Source organism: Diorhabda sublineata, chromosome 6, assembly GCF_026230105.1.
Source record: "Diorhabda sublineata isolate icDioSubl1.1 chromosome 6, icDioSubl1.1, whole genome shotgun sequence".
NCBI classification, from domain to species: domain Eukaryota; kingdom Metazoa; phylum Arthropoda; class Insecta; order Coleoptera; family Chrysomelidae; genus Diorhabda; species Diorhabda sublineata.
In genome coordinates, this window is record NC_079479.1 from 10459361 (window position 1) to 10479448 (window position 20088).

At 33.9% G+C, this 20088-nt stretch overlaps 1 protein-coding gene across 7 annotated transcripts in view; it reads left to right on the forward strand.

Moving 5' to 3' along the window:
- Positions 1-20088, forward strand: part of LOC130446011 (hemicentin-2-like) — a 251683-nt gene that overhangs the window by 31866 nt on the left and 199729 nt on the right. The window contains exon 1 of one of the 7 annotated variants that reach the window (XM_056781976.1): positions 8743-9001. The exons of the other annotated variants lie outside the window; for them this stretch is intronic. The gene's annotated coding sequence lies outside the window, so the exon portion shown is untranslated. Of the gene's footprint in view, positions 1-8742; positions 9002-20088 lie in introns of those variants that run through there. 7 annotated transcript variants of the gene reach the window in all.

The window sequence follows — 20088 nt, forward strand, 5'->3', positions numbered from 1 at the left end:
GAAGATGATATTGATGGTTGAAATCTCTTTGAATAAAACATTTGAACCAATTTTCTTCTTAAGACCTTTGTTAATCTAGCCCTTCGCAATAGATGATATCCAACCCCCATGACGTTTTATTGTAACCAAGTAACTGCCTGCAATTGCCAAGTTAGAGGCTTCGGATCTTCGGAAACAATGACTGGTATAAAGTTCGAAATCTGACGATTTAAGATATTGGGCAAATAAACGTGGCATTTTCCAATGGTATTTATGCCAATTGGACTACGAGAATTACTTAGGTTTTGAGATAAACAAATAAAAACGAATATTTTTAATTGGATATGGCTTTATTATTTTACAAAATATTCTCCATTGATATCAATACACTTTTGGATGCGTTTGGTGTCCCTCTAAAACATGTGATTTAAACCTATCAACCGCTTCTAAAGGTGTAGAAAAATGTTGACCTTGCAATTTATTTTTGATCAGCGGGAATGAGAAGTCATTGGTTGCCAAACAAGGACTCATCAATTCGATGTTTTGACTGTTCTTTGTCTTTGTTTGAACTGAACTTTGAGAGAGAGAGAGAGAGTCGTAGTATAAATTGATTCGTCTTCTGCGATTAGCTTCCATGATTTTTTAGCACATATTTGGCAAACAAATAATGATGTACTATTCAGGATTGACCGTTGTTCTGATGAAATAGTAGCGACATGTCCAGTTATCCAAAAAAAAACGGGTGATCATTTTCTTCAGTTCAAACAAAAACGTTTTGAACAGTAAAAAACATCGAATTGATGGGATATCCGCCGTACAGTCCTTGTTTGGTGTATAATTATAATTTGATGGTTCTTGGAACTTCTCAAAACAATTTTCGACACAAAGAGTTGGCTTCCCTTTAAAGGTTAGACAGAAATAATGCGTAGCTTTGTCCAACGCTGTTTTCTTTTTCATTTTTTACAAAAAAAAAATGCGTTATTAACGAGGTATTCCGTCGCCCTTTCACCAAAACAACACCAAACCATCACCCTTCGTGTTTTCAGTCTGAATTACACATGGATCTAGCATCCGTTCTTTTTTTTGACCTGCGCATAAACACTCTTCTCCTCACACTTTGACTCATCATAAAACTCACCCACTCTTGAACAGTTTTGGTTATCTAAGGTCGTCCTGAAAGTTTTCTGTCGCCAAAGCTTCTGGTGGAAAAATATTTTTTCCCGTTGTAGTACATGATGCGGCGAGGTATTTTTAATTACATTTGCACGAGTTTCGACAGATAGTTTCTTAATTTTATCCATTTCAAAAACTCATAAGTGTGAATTTATTGAAACGAAAACGACTCTTAAATGTACTTCACTCAAACTAAATAATAATCAAAAACAAATCAGTACTGGTACTTGCAAGTTTCAACTTGTCGCACTCACCGACAAAATATAAATCATCTAAAGCGGTATATAAGACCCCGTTTGGACCTTAGTTTGACTATATGAAACAGAAATTTCTTAAGGTGTTTTCGTTGTGGGATTTTGGCAAAATCAAACAACAAACTGTAGTAACTGTTATATTTTTGGTTTTCAATTTTGCCACAATCCCAATACGAAAAATCTCACAATTTAGCTGGTGAAGACTTCGTTCCATTTCAAGTTACTGCCTGTTTTTGCTTTACCGCTTCCATCGAATCAAATCGCATCCCTTTCAAAGGTTTTCTAACCTTTCAAGGAAATTTGAGCAGACCGGTTGAGCTTTTGGTCTTTAGTCAAATTTTTTGGTACCAACTTCCCAGACTTTTGTGTAATTCCGTTTCTTTATCTTTATCCAGATGCTGATTTGATGATCTGCACGCACAATTTGGTGGATTTTGGTCACTGTTTCCGGAGTTGAAACAGTCACAGGGCGACCTAGGCGCTGGTAATCTTCAATTCTCTCTCGGCATTCACTAAAGCACACCACTCAAAAATACATAGTGAATTGTCCTCATTGGTCTCTTGCAACATTTTATAGAATTCAGTCGGAGTTTTATTCAATTTAACGAAAAATTTGAGATTGATACGTCACACGTTCGGGTTTTGGGACGTGCGTAGACAAGATATTTAAATACCCAACGCACTACTCGTTTTTCATCCCACCCGTCTAGGGCGCTCTCTAGGGGCGTAGTCTCATTATTTAATAGCCAGATATATGTATGCGTTTTCGTATTGGGAATGTGGTAAAATTAACCCCCAACTGTACTAACTTAATATATTCCGATCTTTCGAATACTTATGTATTCATCGAAAGCTCGGAATATATTAAGTTAGTACACTTTGGTATTTAATTTTACCTCATTTCCAGTACGAAAACGCACATAATCTAGCTGGCAAAGACTATATGAAATGGTTGATTCCAATCGAACGTATTGTCAATTACCTTTTATAAAATAACACGATGGTAGCATTTTTATTAATTAATTCAAAGTTCTGAAAATGGTATTGCGTATTATCACAGTTATTTTCAATTAAAAAAATCCGATTATTGATTTTACGAAGTATCGGTGGCAGTCCTATGATATAGTTCTCTCTTGGACTTTCTATTGTAAGTGACCTCTGGAGCATTCAAACTAGCGACCCTGATATTTCCGTTCCAATGCGGATTGGAACGGAACTTTCCGCCATGCTCGTCACTGACAGCTTCACCATTTTGACAGATTTATTCGTAATTCTGTAACAGATTTTGAAAAATTGAAAAATATAGTGAAATAATTTTCAGTATTTACGTAATTTCATGTACACAGTGTTTAAGTCTTTTATTGTTTTTACGACATAACCGCTTTTTATTCGTGCTTCTTTTTTGAATAAATATATTATGGTTGAAATTGTTTCTTTATCGTTTTCAGCTATTTATATTAATTCAGAGGATTGTGTTCGGGCAGATATTATTAACGAGGGTTGGGGCATAAGTTATGAGACCTTTTTTTCACTTTTATGTACGATTTAATCACAAAAGTTTATTTGTCGTGTGTGCATAGTGTATTTCGTCCCCTTAGAGTGTAAACCTGCTCAAATGACCATGAATACCATTCGAAAGAAAAAAAACGGTTACTTCGAATCAAGACTTAGAATTTATGTGCCACCACCATTTTCTACTTAGTTCGAATATAAAAAAGAACAATGATTATGAGCCGAGAAGCGTTTGAAATTTTTAAAGAAACTTGACATAGCAGACGTGCAATTTGACAAATACTGATGGAAATAATACGATCGTAACATGATACGATCAGCAAATATTGACTTTTCCAATAAGAAAAAAATCAATGTAACGTTTTTCGTATTTATTTACATTCTTTCTATTCGTGGGGTTAATTAATAAACACTGTTGCTCACTTATGCTCTTAATTTATTTATTCACTAAACAATACACTTAACTTACAATAATTTACTTATAAATATCACTTGAATAATTTCCTAATTTACCAATTCGTTCTTTACACTACAACTATTTATTTAAAAACCAAAATATGTTCACACAAATCATTTATACACCTAAATAAAACTCTACAAAGTTCTAGAACAAAAAGTAACAAAAGAAATAGATAAATAGACTTTCCTAGCAATTATTTGGAATAAATAAACCGCCTGCTACTAAAAAAATATATATAAAAATAAACATCAAACGAGTCCTGCCATATGCACTTTCGCCAAATTTTAAAATTCCATTGTAGCCGGAAGGGCCGGATTACGGACTCATTTCGCGACAAAAAAGTGTAGTAATCAATCGTCGTTGCGTTCTAAATCTCCTTTTGTGCAATTTTGTGCCAAAATGAGTGTTTTAATATGAAAAGTGAATCAAACATCGTCGTATGAAATAAATAATATAATCATTAGATACTTTTTATACTATCGCGGTCCCCTCGTTTTTTGGAACTACAAAATCGAAACATCATTCGATTTCGATGAATTTTTTTTAAAATCTTCGTTTTTACGGCGGATTTATAAAAAAAATATGGGAAATATCTAGCCTGGATATTTCATGTAGTTTTATAACTATAAATGAGATCATAAACGCACTTCTTCGCATATAATCGTTCATAACTTTTTTACAAAGCATCAAACGCAGTTCATGATATTTTTTTTTGTTAATCTACACTAAAAAAACGAATGTTTTGGTAAAAAACAATTGAAAAATGTATGTTTATTCATTTTTTAGCTTACTTATTCACTTAAGATTTCATATAATGATTTGTTGCACCTGCAATGACAATTTGGTCTTGCATTCTGGCTTCTAAAACAGTTTAAAATATAATATTATATAATTAATCATCTTCTACTTTCATACTAAGCACACTGTTTGAACGACCACTACACCAACACTCACACACTGTCTGATGCGCGTTTCAATAACCAAGTTATCGTCTTCAGAGACTGAAGGTAAACTAAAACCCAACAATTGTTTTAATGTATTGTTGAATTTATAAACCAATTTAAAACCCACTCTGCTAAATATGTCTTCCAATCCTTTTGATTGATTGAAAGGTATGAGACCAAAAGTTTTTTGTTTTTCATTTTGAGTTTGGAAAAAAGTGGTTTCAAATAGAAATTTCCCTAATATGTGATGATTAATTAACCTATTCACAATCATAACCGTTGAGTACAGATACATCCTCAATAAAGGTTCTTTCCATTATTGTATACGAGGTGTGGCTATTAAATACCGAGACTGCGCGCCTGGGGGCACCCTAAACAAGTAGGGTAAAAAACGAATAGTGCGTTAGGTATCTAGATATCTTGTCTACGCACGTCCCAAAACACGATTCTGTCACTATTATAGTATTTGTGCAGTAGTAGTTTGAAACGAACGTGTTTTTACGAAAACCAGGAGCAACGTATCAATCTCAAATTTATCGCTCAATTAAAAAAAACTTCAACTGAGTGCTACTCAGTGCAACACTGAAGATAACCAGCTCCCAGTTCGCCATGTGACTGTTTCAACTCCGGAAACAGTGACCAAATTCAACCAAATTGTACGTGCAGATCGCCAATGAGCATCCGGATGATTGCCGAGGCTATAAACGCCAATAAAGAAAAATATTACACGAGGAATTACACACAAAATCTCGTGCCAAAAAATTTGACTCCCGACCTAAAGCTCTTGCGTCAACGGGTCTGCTCCTAAAGGCACTCACCAAAGAAGACTTCCAGCACTGCTTCGATTAATGGAAAAAACGTATGGAAAGGTGTGCAGCTAGAGAAGGAGAATGTAGATTAATTTCTATATTAAAACCCTTTTTCGTAACCAGTCTCTTTATTTAATAGCCAGACCTCGTATCTCGATGGTAAATGGAAAGTGAATTAACCGATGTAACAGATATTGGAGACTGGTCATCTTATGTTGGATACAATGAAAAAAATCAGCCGGGATATATCTGCACGTAGTGGTTTTTTTCTAAATACATCAAATTCTAGCCTATCACTTTTCATACTTACGAAAGTATCTAAGAATGGTAACTGTTCATTATTCTCCATTTCATAGGTGAACTTTATAGATGGATATTTTGAGTTGAGTTCCAAAATGAATTCGTCTACGTTTGCCTTCTTCGTATTAATTATGGCGAAAATATCATCCACTGCCATACCTGTGCCATTTCCTGGGAAAATACTGAAACTCTTGACTGATTTGCTTTGGAAAATGACTCATGATCAGTTCAGCCTTCAACGGTGATAGGCAGTTGCCCAATTGCTGTGCCTTCGTCTTGCTTGTAATTCGTTATTGTTCTGGAAATAGTTTTTTTCCATACATATTTTTGTTAACTCTAAATATTCTTCTATTATATCAGCTCCCAAATTATTAGATCTCTGGAAGTCCTCAAGGTCTGCGGGATTGGTACGCTGGGAAATAATTTACATCAAAGGAAATTAAAATTTCCCCATCTTCACTTTGTTGATGAACTCTAAGAAATAGGCATTCCCATATTTGTGAATTTTTTAAAAGCGATAGAGCTTTGATAATAATGGGTTATTTATGGATAACTTAATCCTGAGAGTACCGGTGACAAGGTTCTTACAATTTTTAAGTGTGTCTTCAACAATTGTAATCATTTTATTCAGTGGATTCTTTGAGATTTTGGTGTATGGTTCTGTTTCGATTAAGCCGTCCACTTTTTCGAAATAATCTTTCTTTTCAATTACAACAACCTTGTTTTTTTTATCTGTTTTCAAGTAAAAACGATTTTTATTTCTCAAACTTTTGACAGTATTCAAATCTCTTTTGCTGACTGATGGAGTTTTATTCTTAGTTGACATATTTTTCGAAATTTGACGTCATGAGGAAAATACTGAATGGAACTTGTACATGGTACATCAATTAATTCACTTATCAGTTAATTAATCGTCTTATATATGCTTAAGAAATCTCTATGCGAAATCACTTTTTTCCAAACTCAAAATGAAAATCAAGAAAAATTTGTTCTGATACCTTTCAATCCTGTTTATACAAAAGTATTGGAAGGATTATTTAGCAGAGTGGGTTTTAAATTGGTTTATAAATTAAATTAAAACAATTGCTGGGTAATCCTAAGGATAAAATATCAAATTTGCAAAAAATATTGGTATATATGGAATTAGCTGTGGTGACTGTGACGAGAAGTATATTGGGCAGACTAAGAGATCAGTTATTAACCGGTTTAAAGAGCACATAACTCATTTAATCGAGGAATCGAGGACAATTGAGTATTGCCGATGACGCTGCTAGTCATAATCTTGAAATTCTTTTTCTTATTCCAGTACCAGCTTCAATGAAGGTTGGCAATCATCCTTTGGAATTCCTCACGATCTTCAGTTATGCGTATTAGATTTACGGCATCACGTATATGGAACCAATCTCGAAAGTCTTTCAACCATGAAAATCTTTTTCTACCCAGGCCGCGCCTGCTTTCCATCTTCCCTTCCATGATCAGCTGTAACAAGGCATATTTTTGATTTCTAAAAATGTAGCCAAAGTAGGAAGCTTTCCTTCTCTTTCCAATGGTTAATAGTTCTCGTTTTCTGTTCATTCGTCTTAGCACCTCGTCGTTGGTCACCCGATCCGCCCATGGTATTTTAAGGACCTTACGCATGCTGGCGACCTTCAAAGTCTAGTTCTCAACACCTTAAAGTAGGGTAGTCAAAACATAGCATTGTGTTATTCTCCAGCGTGTTCTCCGGTTAAGGTCATTTCTTGTAAGAAGCGACTTTGATTTAAGCTGCTGGCGGCACATTATTAATACTAGTTTTTGATATTACCATGAATTTTATTTTACTGTAGTTCATTTTAAGTCGTCCGTAACTTCTATTTTAACAGCTGGTGAATATCTTCATTGGTGTAATATTGTTTAAGATTTTCCCATTAATTTGAATTCTAATTTCAACGTCTTCCAGAGCATCTTGACATAATTATTAATAATGTAAAATTGTTAAAAATGTATCCAATAATAAATTGTCGAGGTTGCCAAGGAGGTTTGTCGCGGGAGAAGGTTTATTAGTGGTAAAATTAAGCAACAAAACAGGTAAGTTTTGTAATTATGTTTTAGTTTACCTTCAGTCTCTGAAGACGATAACTTGGTTATCGAAACGCGTGTCAGACAGTGTAAATGTGAGTGTTGATGTAGCGGTAGTAAAAACAGTGTGTTCACTATTAATATTTCAAAAATTCCAAATTACTTCCACTTTTTCAGGACATTTTGTTTTTTTAAACCGGTCTTCGATATTAACGTATATGTTGATGGTTGCATTTCGTTTTTATAAGACTGGGACTGCGCGACTGCGTTGTTCGCCCAGTAGCTCTATCCCTCTTACTTAACTTAACTTAAACTTCTTGTTTTAATTAAATTACAAACAAATTTTTATTTACGTAAGACTTTATTTGGTCTATTTACACAAATTTAGTCAATTAAAAAACAAAAAAACCTATAGCATTAGCGAAATATATTTAGGATTGAAAGAGTGATGCCATTAAATATAGGCAGTACATTATACAATTTCTTTAAAAATAGGATACGTTTTCTTAAGGAGCATGCTATGAAAATAGATGTCATGTCATTTATATTGTCAATTTTTTGAATAAAATATTACTGTATCCGGACATTTCCTCAACTTTATCTACGAATACGTGTGATAGTACTGAAAGCGATGAAATTATGAGAACTACACCAAAGATTTTGGGAAAAGCTCAAGCTGCCACATAATTTGTTACCGCTAAAATCCAAAGAATGGTACGAAATTACCTATTAAAAATTTATCAATCAATTATCAATCTTCGTCTTCTGATGTACTTAGCAGTACTACAATTATAAATAACCGTTTATCACCATTAAATAATAAGGCACAATCGATTTACAATAATTGTGCAGAATCAACAAAATATTTTGATCGAATTATTGCATTGTCGTTAATCTTTGACAAGCGTGTTGTAAAGTTTAAATGTGTAAAAAGTCAGTTGCAAATTTAAAGCAACGTTGTCATTTTCGTATATAAAAATATGGCAACGTACCACCTCATTTGGTGAGCACCCGTTTTAGTGATTTCGATATTCTATTAAATTAAAATAATTCTGTCTATCCGTGTTGAATATTCTGGAAATTGATCATACTTTCAAACGACAATATTTTGATTGATAAATTCATCCCTGATTATATTCCTCTTACTAATGACCCAGTTGTAGCATGCTTCCGTACTAATGTCAGAGCCGCTTCGCTGTCCCTGCCGTTGCTCATTGCAAGCAGGAGAGAGCGCGCGATCAATAACTTTTCGAGATGGTTCGGTAGTCACTCCTCGTTACGGCAGTTTATTCGTTCGGTAACGGAGTGCCAGTCAAAAATTACCAAGTAAAACAAAGAATTCCCTAGAAATGTGCGGTTATGTTTTATGTCATTATCTAGTGAATATGTCATTGTAGGAGTTGTCGGTTTCTCATTAAATCGCTATATTTAGTGATACGTAAACTACTTCGTGGAAATTTAATTATTTTCGGAATATCCTGTGAGACTTTCGTGCGTTGGTGAGGTATTGAGGTAGGATGATTGTTTTTATCGTGGATTTTTTTTTCCATATTTTATTTATCAAATTTATTTATTCGCCGAATCAACTTTGACTTATATCCGGAATTAGTTTCGAGAAATATTTTGTAATTTCGACTCCATATGTCATTTATCATTGCTTGTTTTGACGTTTCAGTCATTATCCAGCTTTGGACTTTGAAGTATAATACATAATCCTTCTCTGACAGTAAATTTCTGTTCGGTTCCAATTATGAAGGAGGCACGCAAAGGAGATAGGAAAACATTTCAATCACAGCGGTTCCTTCAAATTAATGATATTTATATTTACAAAAATTAGCTGGGTTCGGTATGAAAATAAAGATTTTTCGGTTCGAATTTTGTATTTTTTTGTGCTATTCGAGATCTATATTCTATTTTTGAATCGAAGTTTGGAACAGGATTCTATTTATACGGGATGTATCAAATTTGAAACTAAAAGCATAACATCGAACTGAACTACAAAAATATGAATGTAAAAAGGAAAATAAAACAAGATACGCCAGTTTCCAAGAAAGTATATGATAATAAAAGTTGACGTTGAAGGGGCGATGTGATTTACAAGACATATGAAAAATATGCACACGTGGGAAGCGATGTGAAATAAATTATTTTGACATGCTACTTCCGGATATAATAAAAGAAACGGGATTCGATATTCTAACTGAATTAAACATTTTTGTACCTAATCTATTATTTTTTTAATAAATTTTGATCCCCAATCCATTAAATTTGATAATAATATAGTCCTTATAATAGCAAACCAAAGAATATGGATAAATAATTACTTAAAATTCCTTCTTTAATTCAAAGATTCAACCATATCCGCGTGGGTAACAGTTATTAAACGCGTGTTGAATACTATATTTTAACCACTACTATATACGGGACGTTCTTGATGCAAAAAATTCGAGAGTGACATCATAGGACCCCTCGTTTTTGATTTATAAGATCAGAACTTATATTTAAGTGTATTTTCTGAATTATATATTCGAACATTAATTGGATAATTACGTACGTGTGTTTGACGAAATAAATAATTCTGAACTACTAAATAAAAGCCAGGGAAGGCTCATGCCCAATGGTTAATAATCCGTAACTTTCATAGATACAACCTGTACAATCAAAAGATAGGAAAAAATGAATTTTTCAATAAATTATTACTGTTGAATTATGCGGGCGGTTAGGTTAGGTTAAAAAACCGAATAGAAGTTTTCTTGGTCCAAGTACAAGGCTGCTAACCAGAATCAACCGCATGTATCTGCAGTACCTAGAAGGAAGACCAGGGATAATGGACGATTAATCATAGAAAGGAAAGTAGAAGGCAAATGCCCAAAAGGCAGATCTATAGCTGGATGGGTAGACTAAACAATATCCTTAATAAATATGAGGCTGAATCATGCCGAAAAGATGCGGAATCAAATATAAATGGTGTCTCTTCATCCTTTGAAGAATAATGGGAGGAGGAGAAGGACAGATGTGGACAGAACAGTTATCATGTTGGTAAATAGAATCATGATTTTGATTCACCGATGGCAATATAAATATTGAGGTAAACTTTCGATTGATATCCAAACATTCTGTAAACACGAATACGTCCACCATTGAACGACTTGAATGTTTTTTTCATCTCTAAAGACAAGCAAAAGTCCAGATCACATGCACATGCAGCACCAGCCAATTCAGAGATATGTTCTTTTGAAACTTTAACCAATACAACATCTTGTACGTCTTTTGAAATTTGCCTTCCTCCAAACCAAACTTTTTATCGCATGGTTTCGTCGCTTCTTCATTCTGGCTGCGGTAGTTTCATTAAGACCTAGGTGAATTGTAAATAGGGACAAAGGGCCAATTCCTTACAGCCCACTCCTTAGTTTAATAGTCAAAGAATAAACATGAATATTCCCTCCAAGGAGTTTTTTCCCGCTGGAATTAATTTTTCGCGGGAGGTGGCTTATTGGTGGGAAAATTTAGTATAAAACAAGTAAGTCAAGTTATTTTAGTTTACCTTCAGTCTCTGAAGACGATAACTTGGTTATCGAAACGCGTGTCAGACACTATAATTATTAGTGTTGGTGTAGTGATGGTGTAAACAGTATATTCAGTATGAATATCGCCAACGGTTCTCAGAAATTCCAACTTAGATGACCCACGCTGCTATTCCGTTTAAGAACTCACCCGCCTTATAGCCCAGACCTTGCCCCTTGTGACTACCATTTGTTCCGATCGATGCAGAACGCCCATTATTGGCTGCCAAGCCGGCGCAGTTCTTTTGGGATGGGATCCACAAATTGCCAGAAAGGTGGGAAAAGACCAAAGCTTCAAATGGGCAATACTTGAATAATACTATTGTACATGTTTTTTTTAAATAAACTTACAAATTTTGAAAAAAAACCGCACGAATTAAGTTATAGTTTACTGGGCACCATCGATTTTTTTACCTGACATTTCTCCGCACACAAGATATTTTGGGGTAGGATAAGATTCGTCTCCGCAATATGTAAAACCGTAACTTATGTAAATTTCGTCATATTTTCGATGAGCTATTTGGGGCTTTTTTTTTCGTTGAATCTTTTTCTTCTTCATTACACTACGTTGAATGAATTTATTCATTTGTTTTAATATTTATTTTACGCTTATAATAATAAGCAACAAAACAAAAGCGCGCGGTGACTTTAAGCGGCCCACGGGTATTGATTATTATTGAAACGAAACCACGCAATAAGTAATGTTAAGAAAAATACTACACATAAAAATATTATGAGACAATCTTATTTTTCCTAAGCACATGATTATACCTCGTTAACTTGCTACAACTGAATATTAAATTATAAAACGTAAAAAGACGAGTAAAATGTACCTGCCTGTAAGGGAGTTTGGCTTAAACAGGATACCAGACGTGTACTGAGCCCTTTTTGTACCCCTTTCGTCTATTAGAACTTCGGTAGTCTTTTATATGACGCAAATAATTTCACCAAACGTCGCCACTGCTTATCGCAGACTGTCTGGCAGGAATATTTCGAACAAATTATTTACATACTCATTGCGAAAGCTTCGCTTATGCCGAAGATATCCTCAGCTTTGTTTTCACTTATATTTTGATAACTTTTTCACTGGTTTTCAGTTACCTGAGAAATTATTATGTACGAATTTCGAGGTCCATGGTCTAAAGAACGCCATATTTCTATTCATTTGAAGAAATTGATGAATTAAATTAATCTCATTAAGCAACGCCAATCGCAATAAATTTCGTAGAAATTCTGTACATACCGCTTCGGCCAATAAAAATGCATTTATGTTTACGATCCGATGTTTTCATTAGTAAACAATGGAGATGATGAGTCCATGTGGACTGACGGTTTGTTAGATGTTTGATACGGAGAGTAAACATTATTTTTCATTTAGTATGAATGCCGTGCATATTTATGAAATATTGATTGTTGTTGAACACTGTCCTAGTATTTTGTCCCGCGACCGCTACTTCATGTTCATTCACTCCAATAATTCGATTTTCTTTGTCTAACTCAATAAAAACTGAATAAAAGAATAGATATCGGCATACAAATTAGATCAATGACGCGATAACATTAACAAATATAACATAAGCAGAAGACAATTCGATAAGATGAGATAAAAATAAATTAGATAGAAATTATCTCCGGAGAATAGGATTTGAAGCTATGTGGGACAAGATTTAGAAAGCATCGTGTTATTTTACCTTCTACAGCAGTTCGTTTAATTGTGATTCGGTGTAAAGGCGATGCATACAATACAAAACATTTGTATCTCGGTTCGAAGTTCGATTAGGCGCTGAAGTGAACATGCGATAGTATATAACCGTTTTAATCTATTCAACTAATTCGCTAAATCGTATTTAAATTACGTAGTTGAATCCTAAAACTAACAACTCCTAAAACATTATAATTCTTACCTGCACAGACCTAAACTTAATATGGGCAAGGTACATTTCGCGAGACGATCAAGAAGGACGAAATATAAAATAAAAAATCACTTGAAATTAAACAGTTTTTTATTTGACTTTGAAGTTCCAGAAAAAGAAAAATAATTTATACATCATAGTTTAGATTCGCATGTCTAACATAACTTTTTTTTGGTGTGGGTGGGAAAATCTTCATGGGAAGGTGTCCCGACGCGTGCGGTACCGCTCTTAGCGAGCATCGCTTCACATGAACCTAACCTAACTTAACTTAACCTAACCATTAATTTTAACTAAGAACAATGATAGAATATCAATCAATATACAGCAATACACAAAAATTCATAGAATTTTATCTTTTTCATGGTCAAACACGAATAAAAAACACAAATATTAATAGATTTACTAACGATAATCGTATGTAAGCAAACTAGACTAAATTCTCTGCAAATTTTATCATACATGATGTCATCATTAAGTAATGAAGACATGCGAAGCTAAACTATGATGTATAAATTATTTTTCTTTTTCTGGAACTTCAAAGCTGAAAAACTATGTGAAGGCGCTTTACATATATTTATTTGTATCGTTATCGTTCTTCCATGCAGTTAGCATATTCTGTATACCCTGATTGGCCCTTTCAATTGAACCTTGTGTTGGACTGATTACTAAATTCTCTACCATTATCTGATTGCAATATTGCTGGTGCACCAAATGTTAAAAATATTGGAAGAACATGATGCGCAACTTCTTCAGCTCTTTTAGTTTTCAAAGGTCGTAGTTGGACAATCTTAGTTAAATGATCTTGATACACCATTATGAACTTATATTCGCCATCTCTGTTTGACTACGGATCTTTCAGATCAACTTGAGTTTAATTCAGAACTAACCATCGGCTTCACAACAATACCTTTCTTAGGTGCACTGTATTTAATTTGACACTGTTTGCATAAATTTAAATACAACATTACAACTTCATATGCGATATTTTTGTATTTAGCTTGCAACTCTTTAAGCATACGTGTTCTTCCTCCATGGCCTATTCTGGTGTGAGTTTCATATAGCATACTGTATAATTCATTGGTAACATAATACTGTATATTCGTTTTCCCTGGTTTTAATGGTACAATTAACTTCTCTTTATCATTAATTTTTAAAACATCAAAACGTTTTAATGGTCTGTAATCCAAAGGTGTGTTGCATTTAATTTTAGCAGAAACCACTTCAGAAACTATTTTAGAATACTTCTCTTGAGAAAAATAAAAACAATTGTCTGCTCGTTTAATGCATTTAACTTTTTAAGAAAAAGATCACGATTTACTACAGTATCCATTTTGTATAAATAAGGGTGTCGGAAAAAAAATTAAGAAAACGTTGCTCGCGTTATCAAAGCTTGCCTAAGACTGACAAAACTGATTGACTTCGAGCAGAACGAAAGATTTGGCGGGAGAGAGCCAGTCGCTTGTTTTTTGACTCTTTTGTTTTCGACCTCCACCAGATCATATCTGTGATTGTCAACACACACCGGACAGGGTCCGAATATACAACAATGTAATAAAATACTTCGATCTTTCACCAAGCGACTATGTGAATGTTGACATTCACCGGTGAAAGTCGACATTCTCCAATTTCGGTCATTCACGGTAACATATACATCAAATTTTTGAGCATAATTTTCTCTATAACATACTAAAATTTTAACAAAATTGGAAGGGTCGAACCTTATCTAGATAATTACCAAAACTTTTATTCATACTTCTTTGGAACATTAAACAAAAATTGAAAAAAAAAAAGAAATAATTAAAGAAACAGAAATTTTCTAATTTTGATTTTACTGAAACTTTCAAAGCTGAAAGGCTTTCTTGACCCATAGTATTCTTTAAATAATTTATTCTAATAACAATGTTAATATTTGGGTGAATATCTTTCAAATAGTTCTCTATGATATGTTTGAGCAGATGTTTCAAGTCTTTAATGAAGTTGTTATTTTTGAAATCTTTTGGCAAATCATAATGGCTTTCCTCAACAAACTGACGATCATTTTTTTAATCCAGTTTATCGATATTCTTTGATCCAGTCACAAAATGTACAGGGTCCTACATGACGAGCTGAATCGATATGTATATGGGACTGTTGTTCTAAAAATTTGCTTGCGTGGGTTTTCCGAAATGCTCGTTTCAGCTAAAATGATTCCAGTTTTCATATCACTTTTTTTTGCAAATTGCAAGCAATTTATTGCAAGGTTAATATATTGCATTCTATTTAATATTTGTATGCCATTTAAAAATGAAAATAACAAAACTAGGTAAAGTAAACATCGAGACATACTTGGGCATTAGTTCCACTTGCATAAATTCAATATTGCATGAACATTCGGCTGTAAAAAATGTTTGTTCGCGTTGGATACCGTATAATTTAACAATCGCTGGAAAAAGCTCGTGTCGATTCGTGCAAAGAAATGCTGAGAAAATTCAATCGTGGTGCTTCAAAAGATCGTGACAGATGTCGTATAATGTGTCTTTCCCACGAGTCAAATCCAACAAAAGTAGTTCACGCACGAAGTAAATGTTTTTCGGAATAATTGGACATAATTCTCCACTAAGACTTAAACATCAGTTCAAACAAAAACGTTTTTGAACAGTCAAAACATCGAATTGATGGTTCATCCATCGTACAGTCCTTGTTTGGCACCCATTGATTTCTTATTATTCCCGTAGATCAAAAATAAATTGCGAGGTCAACGTTTTTTTTACACCTGAAGAAGCGATTGATGCGTTCAAATCACATATTTTGGAGGAACCTCAATCGGAGTATTTGCTTATTTCAGAACTTAAGGAGCTACCCTCGTATTACTAAAATAAAACGAGAAACTAATAGCTCTTCTTTAATGACAGAATGTATTGAACAATCTTATAGAGCGCGTAGGCGATTAATTGGCTTCTTTTTCTCTGTTTTCCTTCTCAAACTTTTCTCAAACAAGTCTTCATTCCATACAATGAAGTTATAATAAATCTTCTTGCTTGACGTCTTTGTTTATTCCATCTAATATTTTCATTTTACCTTCTCCTTTCTTTGCTTTCATAAGTTTCGTTCTTCTCCTAAATGAAACTAAAGTTTATTTAAAGTTGAAAATAACAAGGCCATATTAAGTTTATATATGCTTTTTTCGTAATTAGCTACATCTGTTGTTTAGACTACTGCAATGTATTTTATTTAGAATTTCAGTTGCTTAGCGTCTTCGTATACTAATTCGACAAAATGGATATAATTTTCAGTTTAAGCAGTGGCGTAAAGAGGTTAGGTTAGGCGTATTAAGCCTTTTTAATTCCTTAGTTCGTTCGTTGGATTAGTAGAGGTAGAGTTATGCAACGTTTCAAAGAGTTGCTACCTGCAGTGGTTAAGGTGTGCATCTCACCGAACTGGAAGATCCCACATGGCTACAAGATTTTTTCTTTCTTACTGATATAACTGAAAAGTGGAATAGTTTAAACTTGCAGCTTCAAGGCAAAGATAAGAACATCGTTGGAATGATTTCAGATGTAACATCATTTTCAAAAAAGCTCGAGCAGTAGGAAAAGAATATAACCCAGTTTGAATACAAGCAATTTCCTAGTCTGGAGTAGATCATTGACAAACAAAATCCTCCACAACACCCCACCAATAACCAAGAATACGTGGAAATTCTTTCAGATTTAAGACAACAATTTGAGTCCAAGTTTTTAAATGCTTATTGATTGTGGTACAGTTCGTTAACTTTCCCTTTATATATATCGATGAAGAAGATTTTTTAGCTTGTGTTGTAAAACATTTTGGTGTAGATGACGTTGAAATAGAAGTTGATTTTCAGAAGGACCTGTATCTAAAATGCCTATGAAAATGTCTGGTCTCTAGTCCCCAAAGAAAAGTATCCAATTATGGTTAAAGTTGCATTGAAATTGAAAGCTAAGTTCTGTTATACATACTTGTTTGAAGCATCTCTTTCAAGTATGAAATTCATAAAAAACAAATATAAAAAAAGGCTGACTGATTTTTGGACATTTGGACAACTGCATTAGAATGGCGGCTGCAACGTACTCTCCAACCTTCAAAAAAATACTTGATGGCCAAAAAGAGTTCCAATTTAATGATCGTTTGTAATAAACTGGTTTAAATTCCATTTTGTGTACTTTTTCTCCTTGATCATCGTGAGAAGTTACCCATTTGCTTTAAGACCTTTATGTTTGTCTTATATTCCGTCCAAGATATCCGCAGCATTTACCTGTAGACGCACATTCTGAACACATCAATTTTCTTCTCTGTGGCCCCATCCATGGTCCAACTTTCGCATCCGTACAGAAGAACAGGAAAGATGCATGCTCCTCAAAGCAGAAATCTGCAAATCGCTCTCTCGGTCTTCAGCATAGATCTACGAAGTTACCACACAAATTGCTAAAATCTCCTCGATACATCTATCAGCTGTTACACACTTTTCTTTTGTGAACACGGTCGCTTCTACAAATGTACCCGGGGCGGACGTGCTCCTAAAGAAATTGCACCCCAGATCATGCAGGAGCTACCTCCAAAAGCACTCCGCTTCTCAAAGCAGCAATCTGCAAATCGCTTTCTCGGTCCTCGGCAGCGAAGCATTCTGGTCTGGAGTTCCAGGCTGAGGTTGCGGTTTGTCAGAAATGTCCTCATGTTATTCAGAGTTTTCCTCGCTTGCTCAATTCTCGATCTGATTTCGAGTTTTGGGTCGCAATGCTGGTTGACGAGCGTGCCCAGGTATCTTAGAGATGACACTTGTTCAATGATCTCTCCATGGAGTCTTATGATTTCTTTGTATTTTTGAGAAAACCAATAGAAGTATTCATATAAAAGACGAATTTCTCGCTATATTCTACAATAACGTCTATAAGAGATTGAAGTTCTGGTAGGCTACCGGCCACCACCACGAAGATTGTTTATAATATTGTTTCCATTAATTTTTATGCCTGCAGTTGTATTCTCGAGGGCTTCGCTAATAACTGCCTCAGAGTAGAGGTTAAATAGTATGGGAGATAATACACATCCTTGTAGCACGCTTCTTCTTATTGCTATCTTCGATTTTTGGCTGTTGCTGTTTGGTGCCAGTGAAGTCCGTTTATGAGAATATTCTTTTAAATAGATATTAGTAAGTAACGATATCGATTCACAGACCGGAGTACGTTTGTTGAAGTTGAAGATTGAAAAAGGTAATGAATTGAAAAAGAGAAAAGTGAGGGTGTAGAATAGTATGTATGAAAAAGGTTACGGAAAGTTTCAGGCTTATCGAGCTCTGCTTAAGTCATAGAAAAGTGTGAAGAAGACATTTGATTAGTCGGGAGTGTCTTTAATCATCAACATATTCCAAATTTAAACATATTTCAAATTTAAAAGGATCCAAAATAAAGTCGACGAAATTAGACTTAGAAAAGAAGACTGACTGCTTTTCTAAGTCTGACTCGAAGTTACTATCTTATGATTTCTTTTTGAAGGGTAAGGTGGTGCTTAGAAAAAAAATGAAGTTAAATCGAATGATCATCTTCTAAAATATGTCTTTACCTGGAAAAAATCAATGTAATAAAGTTATCAAATGATGGTTACCAGAGAGGGATTCAAAAGGCCTTATTAGTCACACTATAAAAATATTCTTAAGAATCATCCACGCTAGAAGATCAAAACGAAACTCAATTCGGCTTCAGAAATGGGTTGAGAACACGAGAAGCACTTTTTGCACTGAATATATTACTACAAAAATGCCGGGACTATCGGAAAGATGTATTTGCAGTCTTTATCGATTACGAAAACGCATTCGATCGAATACAACACGACAAGTTAATTAATATATTAAGGGAAAAAGGAGTTGATAGTTCCGACGTAAGAATCATCGAAAAATTATAATGGTGCAAAAAACGGGCGTTCTAATCAACGGAATATCAAATTTTACATATGGTCAGTTCTCTTATATGGTGTCGAAACATGAACTTTAAAAATATCTACCATTAATCGCTTAGAGGTTTTTGAAACGTGGTTATACAGACGAATGCTCCAGATACCTTGGACAGCGATGCAAACAAACGATGCATTCCTTAACAGGGCGGTTCGTGATTTGGTGGATAACATTAAATGCAGAAGAATAGATTATTTGGGACACAGTGGATTATGAGGGACTGGGATAAGAGAAGACATTTATTTAGACTAGCTCAAGATAGAGATGGTCGCCAACGTCAAGGGGACTTGATACGGCACGCTAAGAAGAAGAAGGATGATAGTCCAAAAGAGATTAGGACAACATTCTTCAAGTACACTTTGGATAAATACACTCCGTTCCAAATTTTAGGAATTGATGCTCTAGAATCGAGAGACCTTGTTTTAATGCTATTATTGCCATTATTTTTACGAAAATTTTTCTACATCTGATGAAGCCTCAACATTTTTTGAGTTGAAAAATAATTAGAATTTTGACCAATAACGCCTTGTCTTAAGAATATAGTTTCAAGTAGAATTTTGTATCACTTTTTCTGGATTTAAAAAAAATAATAACGTTTAAGATGTTTATAATATTTCTCATGAGTTTTTACTGGAAAAATTTAAGGAGGGAATATCAAATATGTATCCTAGATTTAAAGTGGAAATTAAAAAAATTAAAAAAAAATGCAATTACAATAAAGTTCTTGTGAAACAAAACAAAATTATAAGACTTAAAATGGCTTTCCTGCGAAATAAAAAAATCTGAATTTGCTATCTAACAACAGAAATATTCTGAGCAATTTTTTATAAAGCATCAATTTCAAAATTATACAAAATAAAATCAGATAAGATTTTTGGCGTTGCTTGTTATGTCTAAGATTTTATAATATTTATCACTCAAAACTAGAATCTGTGAAGTTTTTAAATAGAGTTTCTCTCTGCTTTTCAACATTCATATAAGTAAACTCTCGAGTTGATATTAAATTTTCGAAATTTTTAATATTTACTGTTTATTTAGCTAATAATGTATTACTTTAAGGACTCACTGTATAAATGACGAAGTTTTTCATCTAATTTTTTTTTAAAAATATCCAATATGAAATGAGTTTTTCATTTAATTAGATTTTCGACCTTGTTTATTATTCTGTGTTTGGCTTGC